The following is a 17,149-nucleotide window of genomic DNA, read 5'->3' as shown; positions in this document are numbered from 1 at the left end:
GTATATATCATGTATATATCATGTATATATCATGTATATATCATGTATATATCATGTATATATCATGTACAAAACATTATTATGCTTTTAAAGGAAAACAGTCTTCCTCTGGCTTTAGGGCCCAGCAACTCTTGGTGCAAACCCAAGTAAAAGCTGCTTCTGTAGCTTAATCCCAAAGCATTGGTCTTGTAAACCAAAGACTGAAGAGTAAATTCCTCCTGAAGCTCAAGATAGAGAGAATCTAACTCCCATAGCTAACCCCCAAAGCTAGCATTCTATTTAAATTATATCTTGTCTAAATAGCTTAAATAAAGCATAGCACTGAAAATGCTAAGATGGATCTTAAAAAATCCTTTAGACACAAAGGTTTGGTCCTAGCCTTGAAATCAGTTTTTACTTAATATATACATGCAAGTCTCCACACCCCTGTGAAAACGCCCTTAAATCCCCACTAGGGATAAGGAGCTGGTATCAGGCACAAACACACCCAAGACACCTAGCTATGCCACACCCACAAGGGCCCTCAGCAGTAATTAACATTGAGTATGAGCGAAAGCTTGACTCAGTCAAAGTAAAAAGAGCCGGCAAATCTGGTGCCAGCCGCCGCGGTTACACCACGTGGCTCAAATTGATTATTATCGGCGTAAAGCGTGATTAAAGTTTTAACAAATTAAAATTAAATTAAGATTAAGCTGTAACACGCTTGTTATTAAGAAATCCAAAACGAAAGTTATTTTAATTAACATAACTTGATCCCACGACAGCTAAGAAACAAACTAGGATTAGATACCCTACTATGCTTAGCCGTAAACTTTTAACTACACCACAAATCGCCCGGGAACTACGAGCAAAGCTTAAAACCCAAAGGACTTGACGGTACCCCATATCCACCTAGAGGAGCCTGTCCTACAACCGATAACCCCCGATTAACCTCACCATTTTTAGTTATTCAGCCTGTATACCTCCGTCGTCAGCTTACCCCGTGAGCGAAATATAGTGAGCTTAATGTCTTTACACCAATACGTCAGGTCAAGGTGCAGCAAATAAAATGGGAAGAGATGGGCTACACTTTCTAACATAGAAAATACGAAAGACTACATATGAAACCTAGTCAGAAGGCGGATTTAGCAGTAAAAAGATAACAGAGAGTTCTTTTTAATCTGGCACTGGGGTGTGTACACACCGCCCGTCACCCTCTTCTCAGCTAAACTATAGTTTTTAACAACTCTTACGCCACATAGAAGAGGTAAGTCGTAACATGGTAAGTATACCGGAAGGTGTGCTTGGAAACGAAGTGTAACTTAATGAAAGTATCCCGCTTACACCGAGAAATTATTTGTGAAAATCAAATCACCTCGAGCTAAAAATCTAGCCACACCCAATCAAATGACACTTAAAAATTCCGTTTATTTAATTAAAACATTTTAACAGTTTAGTAAAGGCGATTGAAAAATTCTTATGAGCTATATATAAAGTACCGCAAGGGAATAATGAAATAAAAATGAAATAGCTATTAAGCACAATAAAGTAAAGACTAACTCTTGTACCTTTTGCATCATGGTTTAACAAGTCTAATCAAGCAAAAAGATCTTAAGTTTGACCCCCCGAAACTAAGTGAGCTACTTCAAGGCAGCCCAAAGAGCAAACCCGTCTCTGTCGCAAAAGAGTGGGAAGACCTTCAAGTAGAGGTGATAGACCTAACGAACTTAGTGATAGCTGGTTGCTCAGGAAAAGGATTTTAGTCCCGCCTAAAAGTTTATTGTCACCTAAAAACTCAATATTAACTTTAGAGTAATTCAAATAAGGTACAGCCTATTTGAAACAGGATACAACCTTCACTAATGGGTAATTAAAATAATTTAATAACCAAGTAGGCCTAAAAGCAGCCACCTTTTTAATAGCGTCAAAGCTTAATTGTTTTATTATTAAATTTCTTCATCAAATATTAACCCTTTAATAGTACTGAGCACTTCTATATTTTTATAGAATTTTTTATGTTAAAACTAGTAACAAGAACAAGACCTTCTCTAACAATGCATATGTAAATCAGAAAGGACACACCACTGCTAATTAACATGCCTGAGTATAAAGTAGTAACCCAACAAGAAAATTCAACTAAATCTCATGTTAACCTAACACAAGAGCATTACAAGAAAGATTAAAAGAAAAAGAAGGAACTCGGCAAATATTAACCCCGCCTGTTTACCAAAAACATCGCCTCTTGACTAACATAAGAGGTCCAGCCTGCCCAGTGATATAATTCAACGGCCGCGGTATCCTAACCGTGCGAAGGTAGCGTAATCACTTGCCCTTTAAATAAGGGCTAGTATGAATGGCATCACGAAGGTTATACTGTCTCCTTTCTCTAATCAGTGAAACTAATCTCCCCGTGAAGAAGCGGGGATGAACTTATAAGACGAGAAGACCCTATGGAGCTTTAAACAAATAACAATTGCTATAAATATCCAAATTTCAGAATTATAAAATTTATTTTTAGCAATTTGATTACTAGTTTTAGGTTGGGGTGACCGCGGAGTAAAAATTAACCTCCACATTGAAAGAAATACTTTCTAAACAAAAAACTACAACTTTATGTATCAATAAATTGACATCAATTGACCCAATATTTTTGATCAACGAACCAAGTTACCCTAGGGATAACAGCGCAATCTACTTCAAGAGCCCATATCGACAAGTAGGTTTACGACCTCGATGTTGGATCAGGGTACCCCAGTGGTGCAGCCGCTACTAACGGTTCGTTTGTTCAACGATTAAAACCCTACGTGATCTGAGTTCAGACCGGAGAAATCCAGGTCAGTTTCTATCTATAAAGAGTTTATTCTAGTACGAAAGGACCGAAAAAACATGGCCTATGTTTAATACAAGCCATAATTTAATTTATGTTAAAAACTCAATAAATTATTAATCTAACATTTAACTTAAGATAAAAGTAGTTAGCGTAGCAAAATCTGGCATTGCAAAAGATCTAAACCCTTTCTATAGAGATTCAAATTCTCTCACTAACTTTGAACCTAATAAATGTAATTTTTCCACTATTTTATATTGCCCCCATTCTTTTGGCAGTTGCATTCTTTACCCTAATTGAACGAAAAGTTTTAGGGTATATGCAACACCGCAAAGGCCCTAATGTAGTAGGCCCCACGGGTCTTCTTCAACCTATTGCTGACGGGGTAAAACTTTTTATTAAAGAACCCATTCGACCCTCCACTTCATCTCAAACCCTTTTTTTATTAGCCCCCACCTTAGCTTTATCCCTAGCCATAATTATCTGAACCCCTATTCCCATGCCAATTTCTTTTTCAGATATAAATCTAAGCATCTTATTTATTTTAGCTCTGTCAAGCCTCACAGTTTATTCTATTTTAGGCTCCGGATGATCATCAAATTCCAAATATGCTTTAATCGGTGCACTACGAGCAGTTGCACAAACTATCTCGTATGAAGTCACATTAGCACTTATTCTTTTATGTGCAATTCTTTTAGCCAGCAACTTTACACTACAAAATCTTAATGTTGCCCAAGAATCCATTTGAATAATTTTTCCAATTTGGCCCCTAGCAATAATATGATTTATTTCAACTCTAGCTGAAACTAATCGAGCACCATTCGACTTAACCGAGGGGGAGTCTGAACTAGTTTCTGGGTTTAATGTAGAATATGCAGGCGGCCCATTTGCATTATTTTTTTTAGCAGAATATGCAAATATTTTAATAATAAATACTATCTCTTCTATTATTTTCTTGGGCTCCTCCACCCTTATTTTTTTAATTTCCACACTCTCTATTATAACTAAAGTTACTTTACTTTCAATAATGTTTTTGTGAGTTCGAGCCTCATATCCACGATTTCGCTATGATCAGCTAATACACCTTGTGTGAAAAAACTTTCTGCCCTTAACATTGGCACTAGTAATCTGACACATTGCCACCCCAATTTCAATATTTTTTACACCACCAATTATATAGAAATGTGTCTGAAAGATAAGAATCTCCTTGATAGGGAGAATAATAGGAGTTCAAACCTCCTCATTTCTTTAGAAAAATAGGAATTGAACCTATAACTGGGAGATCAAAACTCCCCATAATTCCATTTTACCACTTTCTAGTAAAGTCAGCTAAATAAGCTTTTGGGCCCATACCCCAAATATGTTGGTTAAACCCCCTCCTTTATTAATTAATCCATATGCCCTATCAACTATCTTTATAAGTCTATTTATTGGAACAATTTTAACTCTTTCAAGTCAACATTGAATGCTAGCCTGAATTGGACTAGAAATCAATACAATAGCAATTATTCCTCTAATAATAATTGTTCCTCACCCCCGAGCCACTGAAGCCGCAACAAAATACTTTCTTACACAAGCAACAGCATCAGCACTAATTTTATTTTCTAGCACAATAAATGCATGAATTACAGGAGAATGAACAATTAATTCTAATATTAATGATACTTTAGCTATTTTATTATCTATCGCCATTCTTATAAAACTCGGAGTCGCCCCATTTCACTTCTGATTACCAGAGGTCCTGCAAGGAATTTCACTTAAAACTGGACTTATTTTATCAACATGACAAAAATTAGCCCCTATAGCACTTCTAATTCAATTAGCACCTTTCATTAACCTTAACCTCATGCTGTTATTAGGCCTCTTATCAACAATGATTGGGGGCTGAGGCGGTATTAACCAAATACAAATTCGAAAAATTCTAGCATTCTCTTCAATTGCCCACTTAGGTTGAATAGTGGCAGTATTAAAAATCTCCCCTCAACTTTCCTTAACAAACTTTTACATCTATATTTTATTAACATCAACCCTCTTTTTAACTTTTTTATCATTAAACACAAAAAACATTTCTGAATTATCAACCTCTTGATCTAAAGCCCCCACCTTAACTGCCCTCTCCCTACTTTTGCTACTCTCACTAAGTGGTCTCCCCCCACTAACCGGGTTTATACCTAAATGATTTATTGCACAAGAAATAGTTAAACAAGATTTAACAGTATTCGCACTAATAATTTTATTATCAACACTCCTCAGTCTATTTTTTTACTTACGCTTAACTTACACTATATCTCTTACACTAGCCCCAAATACCTCCAATACCCCCTCTACTTGAATTTATAAACAAAAAAATATTATAGCAGCTCCAATTATTTTTTCCCTAATAATTCTCCCAATTTCCCCAATAATCATAATCCTTATTTAAGAAACTTAGGATAATCAAAACCAAGAGCCTTCAAAGCCCTTAATAGAAGTTAAAATCTTCTAGTTTCTGTAAGACTTGTAGAATATTAATCCACATCTTCTAAATGCAACTCAGACGCTTTAATTAAGCTAAAATCTTCTAGAATGACGGGCCTTGATCCCACAATACTTTTAGTTAACAGCTAAATACTCTATCCAGTGAGCTTCATTCTACTTCTCCCGGTTTTTAAAAACGGGAGAAGCCCCGGCAGAACTTCTTCTGCTTCTTGAGGTTTGCAACCTGACGTGTGACACCCCGGAGCCTGGTAAAGGAGGGATTTAAACCTTCATGCTCGGGGCTACAACCCGCCGCCTGTTTCGGCCACTTTACCTGTGATAATTACCCGTTGACTATTTTCAACTAATCATAAAGACATTGGAACCCTGTACCTAGTATTTGGGGCGTGAGCTGGTATGGTCGGGACCGCTTTAAGTCTTCTTATTCGAGCTGAACTAAGTCAACCCGGCTCCCTACTAGGTGATGATCAAATTTATAATGTTATTGTTACTGCCCACGCCTTTATTATAATTTTCTTTATAGTCATGCCCATCATAATCGGCGGCTTCGGTAACTGACTAGTACCCTTGATAATTGGAGCTCCAGATATAGCTTTCCCCCGTATAAATAATATGAGCTTTTGGCTCCTTCCCCCATCTTTCCTCCTTCTTTTAGCATCAGCTGGGGTCGAAGCTGGAGCAGGAACTGGTTGAACCGTTTATCCTCCATTAGCAGGCAACCTGGCCCATGCTGGGCCATCCGTAGACCTAACTATCTTCTCACTTCATTTAGCTGGTGTATCCTCAATTCTGGGCGCAATTAATTTTATCACAACTATCATTAATATAAAACCTCCATCAATAACTCAATACCAAACACCTCTATTTGTTTGGTCTGTGTTAATCACCGCAGTTCTTCTTTTATTATCACTACCAGTTTTAGCAGCCGGCATTACCATACTCCTGACAGACCGTAATCTTAATACAACATTTTTTGACCCCGCAGGTGGAGGCGACCCAGTTCTTTATCAACATCTATTCTGATTTTTTGGCCACCCAGAAGTCTATATTCTTATCCTCCCTGGCTTTGGAATTATTTCTCACGTAGTAGCTTATTATTCTAGCAAAAAGGAGCCTTTCGGGTATATAGGCATGGTTTGAGCTATAATATCAATTGGACTATTAGGCTTTATTGTGTGAGCTCACCATATGTTTACAACAGACTTAAATGTTGATACTCGAGCATATTTTACTTCCGCAACAATAATTATTGCTATTCCTACAGGAGTTAAAGTTTTTAGTTGACTGGCCACAATGCACGGCGGAATCATTAAATGAGACGCTGCCATATTGTGAGCCCTTGGGTTCATTTTTTTATTTACTGTAGGCGGACTTACAGGAATTGTACTAGCCAATTCTTCCTTGGACATTGTTCTTCATGATACTTATTATGTAGTTGCTCATTTTCACTATGTTTTATCTATAGGAGCAGTTTTTGCTATTATAGCCGGATTTGTTCACTGATTTCCTTTATTTACAGGATATACTCTTCACAACTCTTGAACTAAAATTCATTTTGGAGTAATATTTGCTGGAGTAAATTTAACCTTTTTTCCACAACATTTTCTTGGCCTAGCGGGGATGCCACGACGATATTCTGATTACCCTGACGCCTACACACTCTGAAATACAGTATCATCTATTGGTTCTCTAATTTCTTTAGTGGCTGTAATTATTATAATATTTATTATTTGAGAAGCCTTCTCATCAAAACGACTCTTTTCGTCTGTTGAAATAGCACCAACAAATGTAGAATGATTATATGGATATCCACCTCTTCACCACACATATGAAGAAGCCACTTTTTCTCAAATAAATAAAACAAGAAAGAAGGGAATTGAACCCCTATATTCTGGTTTCAAGCCAGACACATAACCACTCTGTCACTCTCTTTGAGGTATTAGTTAATTATAACATTACCTTGTCAAGGTAAAATAATGGGTTAAATCCCCATATACCTCTAATGGCCCACCCACTTCAACTAGGTTTTCAAGATGCATCTTCTCCTATTATGGAAGAACTTCTACACTTTCATGACCACGCACTAATAGCAGTATTTCTTATTAGTGCCTTAGTATTATATATTATTTCTACCTTAATGACTACTAAACTTTCAAACACTAACACAATTGATGCCCAAGAGATTGAGATAGTGTGGACTATTATACCTGCTATTATTTTAATTGTTATTGCACTACCATCGCTTCGTATTCTTTATTTAATAGACGAGATTAGCAACCCAGATATTACAATTAAAGCTATCGGACATCAATGATATTGAAGCTACGAATATTCCGACTTCACTAACTTAAACTTTGACTCTTATATAACCCCAACAAAAGATCTTTTGCCAGGTCAATTTCGTCTTCTAGAAGTTGATAACCGAATAACTATCCCCACAAGTATGGCAACCCGAGCCCTAATCACAGCAGAAGATGTACTTCACTCATGAGCAGTTCCATCTCTAGGAGTTAAAACTGACGCAATCCCAGGACGCCTAAACCAAACCTCATTTCTTGTATCTCGGCCCGGAGTTTTTTACGGACAGTGCTCAGAAATCTGTGGAGCAAACCATAGTTTTATACCTATTGTAGTAGAATCTTTACCTATTAAAGAGTTTCTGAGCTGATCTACTGCCTCAGTAAATACATCATTAAGAAGCTATATGACAGCGATAGCCTTTTAAGCTGTAGACAGGTGGCCGCAACCACCCTTAATGAATGCCCCAGCTAGACCCCTCCCCATGATTCTTAATCTTTTTTATATCATGACTAATTTTTCTTATTTTTATACCAGCAAAAACATCAAAATATTACTATTTAAATGATCCCTCCTCTAAAACTTACAGCGGCCTTAATAAATCATGATCTTGGCCATGACCTTAAATCTATTTAATCAATTTGCATCACCCACTCTTATAGGACTTCCATTAGTCTTTATTGCCCTCCTAATACCGTGACTTTTAATCCCAACCCCATGCAAACGATGAATGCCCAACCGCATTATAACGCTTAAGTCTTGATTTACAAAAACATTTTCTAAACAAATCTTTTCTCCCCTGAGCAATTCAGGCCACAAATGAGCCCTCCTATTAGCTTCCTTAATAATTTTCCTTCTTGGAATAAATATACTCGGACTCCTACCATACACATTTACACCAACCACTCAACTTTCATTAAACTTGGGCCTAGCTATTCCGTTATGACTAGCAACCATTGCAATTGGGTTTCGAAATCAATTTACTATATCTATCGGACACTTCCTTCCAGAAGGTACCCCAACACCACTAATTCCAATCTTAATTATTATTGAAACCATCAGCCTATTTATTCGCCCCTTAGCTCTTGGCGTTCGATTAACAGCAAACCTTACTGCAGGCCACTTATTAATTCAACTTATTTCTACAGCAACAATAGCTTTATTATTTACATCACCACTTGTTTCTACTCTTACATTTCTTACCCTTCTTTTACTCACTGCCTTAGAAATCGCTGTTGCAATAATCCAAGCTTATGTTTTTGTTTTATTATTAAGTCTTTATTTACAAGAAAATACTTATGGCACACCAAGCTCATGCTTTCCACATAGTCGACCCTAGTCCATGACCCCTAACAGGGGCCACAGCAGCATTCATGTTAACGACCGGCCTAGCTATATGATTCCACTTTAATACAATATGAATTATAAATATAGGTCTAATCCTAATGTTTATAACTATATATCAATGATGACGTGACATTATCCGCGAAGGAACTTTTCAAGGTCACCACACAGTACCTGTACAAAAAGGCCTACGCTACGGCATAATTCTATTTATTACCTCCGAAGTCTTTTTTTTCATTGGATTTTTTTGGGCTTTTTATAATGCTAGTCTGACCCCATCATTTGAAACAGGAGAATGTTGACCCCCGGCAGGTATTTTCCCATTAAATCCGTTTGAAGTCCCTTTACTCAATACCGCAGTTCTACTTGCATCAGGGGTGTCAGTTACATGGGCCCATCATAGTATTATGCAAGGTAATCGAAAACAATCTATTCAATCTTTATTCCTCACTATTATTCTTGGTTTATATTTTACAGTACTTCAAGCAATAGAATATTATGAGGCTCCATTTACTATTGCCGACGGAATTTATGGATCAACATTTTTTGTGGCAACAGGTTTTCACGGCCTTCACGTCATTATTGGTTCTTTATTTTTATTAACATGCCTCCTCCGTCAAGTTAAATTTCACTTTACAGCCCAACATCATTTTGGCTTTGAGGCCGCTGCATGATACTGACATTTTGTAGATGTTGTTTGATTATTCTTATATGTCTCAATTTACTGATGAGGCTCATGTTTTCTTAGTATAATAAGTACCTATGACTTCCAATCATTTAGCCCCAGTTAAACCCCGGGAGAAAATAATAACACTATTTATCTTAATTACAATTACACTAGCTATTTTTCTAGCCACAATAAGCTTCTGATTGCCAATTATAAGTCCCGACTCAGAAAAACTATCCCCCTATGAGTGCGGATTTGACCCCCTAGGTTCAGCACGATTACCTTTTTCCATACGTTTTTTTTTAATCGCAATCCTATTTCTTTTGTTTGATTTAGAAATTGCCCTTCTTCTTCCCACCCCTTGAGCAACTCAATTGTCCAACCCTGTAACAACAACCCTCTTTGCATCAATTATTCTTATCCTTCTCACCTTTGGCCTAATTTACGAATGAGTCCAAGGCGGTTTAGAGTGAGCCGAATGAGATATTAGTCTAAAAAGATAGCTGATTTCGACTCAGCAGATTATGGCTCAGCCCATAATATCTCTATAATAATACACGAATCTTGACTATTTTCAGCCACATTTTTTCTTGGCCTTATTGGTATCTCCTTCCATCGAACACACCTGTTGTCAACCCTTCTATGTTTAGAGAGCATAATGTTATCTATTTTTATTGGTCTGGGGCTGTGAAGCCTAAAATTATCTATAATACCCTCACTAATATACCCCCTTATTATGCTTACAATATCTGCGTGTGAAGCTGGCCTGGGATTAGCTTTAATAGTTGCTACGGCCCGCTCACACGGCACTGACAATCTTAATTTACTAAACCTTTTACAATGCTAATAATTGCAACCCCACTTTTTATTTTACTTATTTCAACATGACTAACCCCTCATAAGCGGTTGTGAGAAGTTATCTCAGCCCAGTCTTTAGCAATTGCCATTTTAGCTACCTCATGATTTTGTACTAAAGGAACATCAACTTTAAATTCTTATTTTATTATTGACGAAATCTCTTCCCCCCTTCTAGTATTAACATGCTGACTTACAGCCCCAACACTCATTGCAAGTCAAAGCAAACTTATTAAAGAGCCAATTTCCCGCCAACGAGCCTTTATTTTTACTATTATTATACTTCAAACTACTACTCTACTAGCATTTATAGTAGATAACATAATATTATTTTTTATTATATTTGAATCAACTATGATTCCTACACTTATTATTATTACGCGATGAGGCGCCCAAAAAGAACGCATGCTAGCCGGAACTTATCTTTTATTTTATACGTTATTTGGTTCAATAGCCCTTCTAACTGCACTTTTATTTTTCTACGAAAATTTTGGCACACTTTCAGTGTCTCTTATTAAAGAGAGCCCAATTGAATATTATTCACCAACTAATGCCCTAGCATGATGAGCTGCCTGCTTTCTAGCCTTTTTGGTTAAAATGCCTCTCTACGGAGTACACCTTTGACTGCCAAAAGCCCACGTAGAAGCCCCAATTGCAGGCTCAATAATCTTGGCCGGCACTCTTCTTAAACTTGGGGGGTACGGAATTCTACGAATTACAGTCCTAATAAACGACTCATTTACCTCAATGGCCGCCCCATTGATCGTCTTCTCTCTTCTAGGGGTCTTACTCTCAGCAGCCTTATGTACCCGACAAACAGACTTAAAATCCCTAATTGCTTTCTCCTCTGTAAGCCACATGGGATTAGTCATCGCAGCATCAATAGTGAAGACAGACTGGAGCATCGCTGGTGCAATAATTTTAATAATTTCTCACGGACTTATTTCATCCGCCCTATTTTGTTTAGCAAACACCTCTTATGAACGTACTAATACCCGCACCTTAATATTATTACAAGGCACCCAAATTATTTTCCCATTGGCCGCAGCATGATGACTCATAGCAACTCTTTTAAACATAGCCCTTCCCCCCTCACCAAATTTTATTGGAGAAATTTCTATTTTAACATCTCTATTTCAATGATCAAATTTTACTTTAGTTATTACCGGACTTAGTATTATTTTTACCACATCATATTCCCTCTATCTATTTTGATCTTCCCAGCGAGAACAAATTCCATCACACATTAAATTAATAATACCAACTCAATCTCGAGAACATATTTTATTTGCCCTCCACATTATTCCTGCCTTACTACTATCATTAAATCCCGGTCTATTATTCTAGTGAATATAGTTTATAAAAATTTTAGTTTGTGATTCTAAAGATGGGGAATAATCCTCCCCTGTTCACCGAATTTGATAGGATAAACAAAAACTGCTAACTATTTGTTTCTGTAGTTCGACTCTATAGCAAACTCAATGCCTTTATTCTAAATAATCTTTAATAAAAGCTATGAATCTCCCAACAGCTGCACTTTCATGCTATTTCTTAAGTATACTGACTATTATAATTCCCCTAATTAACCCTAGTTCAATAAATTTTCACTTTAAAACAAAAACTGCAATTAAAACAGCTTTTTTTATTTCTATTGTGCCTTTATTTTTCTTTATTAATGATAACTCACAATCAACAACTGTTACCTGAAAATGATTTAATATTCTTGCCACCCCCTTAGATATTACTATTCAACTTGATCAGTATTCCATTATTTTTATTCCTGTCGCCTTAATGGTTACTTGAAGCATTATCGAATATTCTCTTTGGTATATAAATAATGATTTTAAAATTCAACTTTTTTTTAAATACCTTCTTATTTTTCTCTTGGCAATAATACTCCTTGTGTCAGCAGGAAACTTTCTTATATTATTTGTCGGCTGAGAAGGTGTAGGTATTATATCCTATTTACTAATTGGATGATACTTTACACGTAGTAATGCCGGAGCAGCTGCCCTTCAAGCTGTTTTGTATAATCGAATTGGCGATATCGGTTTCTTATTTTCTATGTTTTGATTAATTTCCTCATACAACTCAATTGACTTAAATTTTGTCTTTTCCATAAATAATTCTACCCCCCCTTATTATTGCTTTTATTATCGCAGCCGCAAGCAAATCCGCACAATTTGGACTTCATCCATGACTAGCCTCCGCCATAGAAGGCCCTACCCCTGTGTCTGCCCTACTCCATTCTAGTACTATAGTAGTAGCAGGTGTATTTTTACTAATTCGCATTCACCCAATAATTAAAGATAATCAAACTGCTCTTACCACTTGTTTATGTCTGGGCGCAATCTCCACCGCCTTCGCAGCCACCTGTGCCTTAACACAAAATGATATCAAAAAAATTATTGCATTTTCAACATCCAGCCAACTGGGACTAATAGTTGTGGCTATCGGCTTAAATATGCCCCACTTAGCTTTTTTTCACATCTGCACTCATGCATTTTTTAAGGCCATACTTTTTTTATGCTCTGGGTCTATTATTCATAATCTTAATGACGAACAGGATATCCGAAAAATGGGAGGATTACAAAAAACCCTTCCTATTACCACGACATGTGTATCTATCGGTAGCTTAGCTCTTATAGGCACCCCCTATTTAGCAGGATTTTTTTCAAAAGACGCCATTATTGAAGCCATTAATACATCTAATGTTAATTCCTGAGCCCTAACTTTAACTATCATCGCTACATCATTTACAGCAGTCTACAGTCTTCGCGTAATTTTTTTTGCATCTATAGCACACCCTCGACTTAACCCCATTCAACTGATGGCAGAAACCGACTCTTTTACAAACCCAATTAAACGCTTAGCTATCGGAAGCATTATTGCTGGACTCATTATTAATCAAATTATCTTACCTTCAACCCCATTAAATTTAACTATACCCCTTTATTTAAAAATTACAGCTCTCGCCGTATCACTTTTAGGATTTATTATTGCCCTAGACTTAGCCAATATTTCATGAACTAAATTACCCCATCACAGTTTTTCCAAAACACTCAATACATCTTTTTATCCAACAATTTTTCATCGTCTACTACCCCATTATACACTTAACTTTAGTTTACAAACCTCCTCTCACCTTATTGACACACTATGATTAGAAAAACTGGGGCCAAAAGGATTAACAGAATTGCAACTGCCCCCCATCATAAAAAATCAAGAAATCCATCAAGGAATAATTAAAGTTTATTTATCTATTTTTACTTTCACTATTTTAGTTTGCTTAATTACCCTACAGCTCGTAAGACACCACTATAATGGCCCCGAACTACCTCTAAGACTACAAATAAAGTTAATAATAAAGCCCACCCAACAATTAATAAAAAAATACCGCCCCACGAAAATATTATTGACACCCCACATCAATCACTTATATATATTATCCCCTCTCCTTCCACAACTACTTTTTCTTTTTTTCCCCCAATTATTCATCATGCAATTAAAAGAAAAGTATACGCCACTAAATAAACCAGTACCCCAGCGTTACCTCAAGCCTCAGGATAAGGTTCTGCCACTAAAGCAGCCGAATAAGCAAAAACTACCATTATTCCACCCAAATAAATTAAAAAAAGAACCAATGATAAAAAAGAAGCACCCCCATCTATTAAGATTAAACAACCAGCCCCGGCTGAACAAACTAATCCTAAAGCAGCATAATAAGGTGAAGGATTTGAAGCCACTGCAAGTAAACCCCCAATTAAACTTAATTCAAATAGAATAGTCATAATTTTTACTGGGCCTCTAACCCAGACCTGTAATCTGAAAAACTACTGTTGAATTCAACTATAAAAACTAATGGCCCCCATTACACGTAAAACCCACCCAGTTCTAAAAATTGTTAACAATTCCCTCATCGACTTACCAACCCCCACAAACTTATCATTATGATGAAACTTCGGATCTCTTTTAGGTCTTTGCCTAATTGCACAAGTCATCACCGGATTATTTTTAGCAATACATTATACCGCAGATACTTCTATAGCATTTTCATCCGTAGCCCATATTTGTCGAGACGTTAATAACGGCTGACTATTACGAAATCTTCATGCAAATGGAGCATCTTTCTTCTTCATTTGTATTTATTTACATATCGGACGCGGCATTTATTACGGATCATTTTTATTTAAAGAGACCTGAAATATTGGGGTTATTTTATTTTTTCTCGTTATAGCTACCGCATTTGTAGGATACGTTTTACCCTGAGGGCAAATATCCTTCTGAGGCGCCACAGTAATTACAAATTTATTATCTGCAGCACCTTATATTGGCCCAGACCTCGTTCAATGAATTTGAGGGGGATTTTCAGTAGACAACGCCACACTAACACGATTCTTCACATTTCACTTTATTTTACCCTTCATTGTTATAGGCTTAACAATACTTCACCTCTTATTTTTACACCAAACGGGGTCTTCTAATCCCACCGGCCTTAATTCTAATCCTGATAAAGTGCCCTTCCATACTTACTTCTCGTACAAAGACATTTTAGGGTTCACAGTGCTTCTTGCTCTACTAACTGTAATTTCCACATTCTCCCCCAATATTCTGGGGGACCCTGACAACTTTATTCCTGCTAACCCATTAGTAACACCTCCCCATATTAAACCTGAGTGATATTTTTTATTTGCCTACGCTATTTTACGTTCAATTCCAAACAAACTCGGCGGAGTCTTGGCCCTCTTGCTCTCCATTATGATCCTGTTCTTAATTCCTATTTTGCATACATCTCACCTCCGAACTTCTATGTTTCGACCCCTAACTAAATTATTATTTTGAACCCTTGTTGCCAATATAATAATTCTTACCTGAATCGGCGGCCAACCAGTAGAAGACCCTTACGTAATAATTGGTCAACTAACTTCAATTCTTTATTTTATTCTGTTTATTATTTTTATCCCTGCCCTCGGAGTAGTAGAAAACAAACTCACTCGCCTTAATTTTTAAGGCAGTTGTTAGTTTAATTCTCTCACCTCAGCATATGGAACCCTAACTTTATTGTTAGTATCTACATATTCAGAACATCGATTAATACTCATAAAATCTCTAAATCAGCATATTATGTTTTCTACAATATTATGTATTTAATTACACTAGTCATAATAGAACATCTCGCTCTCTACTCCAAAGTTAATAAATTACAATTTTTAATAAACATAATATGACTTCTAACATTTTTGTACAAAGTAACACTGGCCGTAATTGAGCATCCCGTCACTTTCCCCAAGAATATACTTACCAAAAATATTGATTTACACCCATAAAATCTCTAAATCAGCATACTATGTACGATAAACCACTCTATGTATAATAGAGCATTCATCTACTTTCCCCAAGCATATCTTTGCCAAAGCCATCGATTAATACTCATAAAATCTCTAAATCAGCATATTATGTTTTCTACAATATTATGTATTTAATTACACTAGTCATAATAGAACATCTCGCTCTCTACTCCAAAGTTAATAAATTACAATTTTTAATAAACATAATATGACTTCTAACATTTTTGTACAAAGTAACACTGGCCGTAATTGAGCATCCCGTCACTTTCCCCAAGAATATACTTACCAAAAATATTGATTTACACCCATAAAATCTCTAAATCAGCATACTATGTACGATAAACCACTCTATGTATAATAGAGCATTCATCTACTTTCCCCAAGCATATCTTTGCCAAAGCCATCGATTAATACTCATAAAATCTCTAAATCAGCATATTATGTTTTCTACAATATTATGTATTTAATTACACTAGTCATAATAGAACATCTCGCTCTCTACTCCAAAGTTAATAAATTACAATTTTTAATAAACATAATATGACTTCTAACATTTTTGTACAAAGTAACACTGGCCGTAATTGAGCATCCCGTCACTTTCCCCAAGAATATACTTACCAAAAATATTGATTTACACCCATAAAATCTCTAAATCAGCATACTATGTACGATAAACCACTCTATGTATAATAGAGCATTCATCTACTTTCCCCAAGCATATCTTTGCCAAAGCCATCGATTAATACTCATAAAACCACTCTATGTATAATAGAGCATTCATCTACTTTCCCCAAGCATATCTTTGCCAAAGCCATCGATTAATACTCATAAAATCTCTAAATCAGCATATTATGTTTTCTACAATATTATGTATTTAATTACACTAGTCATAATAGAACATCTCGCTCTCTACTCCAAAGTTAATAAATTACAATTTTTAATAAACATAATATGACTTCTAACATTTTTGTACAAAGTAACACTGGCCGTAATTGAGCATCCCGTCACTTTCCCCAAGAATATACTTACCAAAAATATTGATTTACACCCATAAAATCTCTAAATCAGCATACTATGTACGATAAACCACTCTATGTATAATAGAGCATTCATCTACTTTCCCCAAGCATATCTTTGCCAAAGCCATCAATAATTCCACATATTAAGGCTCATATTAAATAATTATCAATAAAATATGAATGTAATACTCCTATAATTGCACGAAGGCGGATTATTAATTAATGAGTAGGTAGACTTAAATGTACGGAGAGCCCTAATACGTAGTTCAGGAGCATAACTAATACAATCAAAATTAACCCGAGTCTTATCCAAATTTTATTAAATAATAAAGAC

The 17,149-nt window shown here is 36.1% G+C and overlaps 1 non-coding gene across 1 annotated transcript; it reads left to right on the top strand.

Moving 5' to 3' along the window:
- Positions 1–361: 361 nt before the first annotated feature.
- LOC142716475 (18S ribosomal RNA) lies at positions 362–1,294 on the top strand. The gene has a single exon (XR_012871684.1). It is a non-coding gene; the product is annotated as an 18S ribosomal RNA (ribosomal RNA).
- The last annotated feature ends 15,855 nt before the right edge of the window (positions 1,295–17,149 follow it).

The sequence above is a fragment of the Rhinoderma darwinii genome, unplaced genomic scaffold (genome assembly GCF_050947455.1).
Source record: "Rhinoderma darwinii isolate aRhiDar2 unplaced genomic scaffold, aRhiDar2.hap1 Scaffold_4513, whole genome shotgun sequence".
Taxonomy (NCBI): domain Eukaryota; kingdom Metazoa; phylum Chordata; class Amphibia; order Anura; family Rhinodermatidae; genus Rhinoderma; species Rhinoderma darwinii.
This window is presented reverse-complemented; position numbering and strand designations above follow the sequence as displayed.